Raw genomic sequence first — 2,657 nt, 5'->3', positions numbered from 1 at the left:
ATGGTTTACTTCAAGAAAAATAAATTCGACTATTACCCATGTATTTTTGAGCGCCAGTAAGTTGACATAAGTTTTTCTCTGCAACACACACTAAGTGATATGTATCAAATTGGACAAAATTTTAAGTGGTTTTTATGTAAAAATCATTTTCAAAAATAATAAAACTTCACGTCTAACGATCTTGTTACATTATGTATAAGACGCAAAAACTTGACGCTATGTGTACCGAGTCAACTACATTGGTTATCTAAGCAATTTATTGTGATGTAGGTATACATTAAAAATCCCTGAGGAGCAAGAACTAAATGTATTTCTTCACAAAGCTGCCAAACTTGGGTGTTTTATGCAAGACTACCTATAATCTTTTCTAGGGGCCCGTTTGGTTTTCATGAAACGGGAGAAAACTCGTGGAAATGGTTTGAGAATAGGTTCTCACTTCTCATGTGAGAAAACTCAAAAACAAGTTCCTAAAAACCCATTTGGCCCAAAAATAAATCTTAGGGTAGAAAGCATATGTTTTTATAACAAAAGTGGCAACTTCCTAAAGAATTTAATTCTTATGTTGAGTTTTGAAATAAATTGTTGAGTTGCTGTAAAAAAAAAAAAAATTCTAGCTTCCATTTCTATTGCAATACTAGCGGGAAATGGAAAAAAAGTCCTGAGAGGAAAATATCACGATAACTGGAGTTTATACTTTCAATGGTCCATGATTTTTTTTTCTTGTACTTTAAAAATGTTTCATGAGAGTTTTTGTGCATAATATCCAAACCCATAATTGGCTACATTAAGATCTTGACCACCCATCACATCACATACTCTAAGTAAAATAGGTTTTCACACACCTACATGTTGCAAGTGATCGTCATGTTCATAATTTCTTTTAGGGGCTATTTGGTAGAAGCAAAATTTTGACATTTAGTATAGATTATAAAATTTATAATTAAAAAGTGAGTTTTTTATGTTTTGGGATACCATACTTTGTGTTTGTTTTAAGAAAATTTTTAGAATGTTGAATCCTAAAAATACAAAAAATACCTAATTTTTAAAGTTTGCCAAATCCTCTTAATTTAAGAGGATTTGACGAAGCCCGTAAATGAGTATGATTACCTCTCTTTTTTTGTCATGTTATTTTTTTTTTGTGGGAGATATCCTCACTAAGGTAAGTATATGTACTTTTTTTTCCTTTTTAAGGAGTTGTTATCCTATAATTATTTGAACCAAACAAGATATTTATAAATTTTAGGATTTTCTTTACTATAATAATGTTAAACCAAACAAAATATTAGAAATCCCAAAGCATATATAAAACCCTATGAATTTAAAAATTTTCATGATGTACAAATCCTAAAAATTTGGCATTTGAACTAAATTAGTTTACGTTTCAATTTGGCCAGCACTTGACTGCCATAATATATTAATATGGATTAATGTAAATAATTGTAGAATAGGTTCTATTATTATTATTTTTTTAAATGCACAATTCTTTTTTTACTTGCGCTCCCCCACGTCCTGCCGTCAAACATGAGAGCAGACATCTCATCGTCGCGTTGGCGCGAATAAACGTAAATAAATGGATGAGTGATTTTGACACTTAGGCTAATAAAGATACAAATTTCTACATCGTCTTTTTCTTGCTTTGTTTTCTTTTATTTATTTGGAGGGAGACGCGGATAATTAATTAATTTTGGAGATGGAAGATTGGACACTAGGCAAAGAGCACCAATTGCTTCGTTCCAAAGAAAAGATCGTGATAATGTTAATTAGGTTAAGAACGTGACAGTAGCGAACTCATAATAAACTGGTTAGATGATTAAAAAAAAAAATCAAGTAAACTATTATTAATGAATTATGTTAAGACTTATCTTGGTTTATACGCACAATAACGATTCTTTTTTTTTTCTGAGGTAAAGACGTGGCTCTTTCCTCGAGCAATCCTCATGTAAAACTTTTAATTAAAGTTTTAAGAACTACGAACACATTAATTAATAAATTAAGTTACTTTTTAACACAAGCACTTCAATGCCTGAAAACTGTACGCCTTAAAAAAAAGATGTTTCGAATTAAAAAGGGAAAAAAGAAAAAGAAAAAGAGAAGAGGAAAAAGATGTTAAAAAACAATTAATTGGGCGTTATGGGCTCTGCTGTTGAGTGGCCTAATGAGGTGGTCCATGTTGCCTGGAGCTAATTGAAGCCCGAAGCCAATTTAAGCCCGACTATGTTTCTAGTCGCTAGGCCGTTAGGCATGTTAAAAGCTAAGTCCAAATTGGGCTGTTTTTAATTATTTTTTCTTCCGTCCCTTAGGGCCCACATAATGAATAGGTCATAGCATGAACGTTTGAGATCACGACAGATAAATGTAGGGGTGGAAACGAACCAAATATTTAATTAACAAATCGGCTAATATTCGTCCAGATATTCGGTCATATTCGATCCGATAGTTCATTTAATACTAAATAAATATTTTTTAGTATCCGGCTTATAAACAAATAGTATTTAACTAAATGTATATTCGAGTCGACTGGTTATTAACTATTCGATAACTTTTTATATGTTAAACCTATAAATTAAACTTGTGGCAAATATTACCCATCAAAATTTTTATTACAACTTCTACCATATATATAAACATACTTGTTAGAGGACCTAGGGTTTTCACCA

Source organism: Asparagus officinalis, chromosome 5 (assembly GCF_001876935.1).
Source record: "Asparagus officinalis chromosome 5, Aspof.V1, whole genome shotgun sequence".
Taxonomy (NCBI): Eukaryota; Viridiplantae; Streptophyta; class Magnoliopsida; order Asparagales; family Asparagaceae; genus Asparagus; species Asparagus officinalis.
This window is presented reverse-complemented; position numbering follows the sequence as displayed.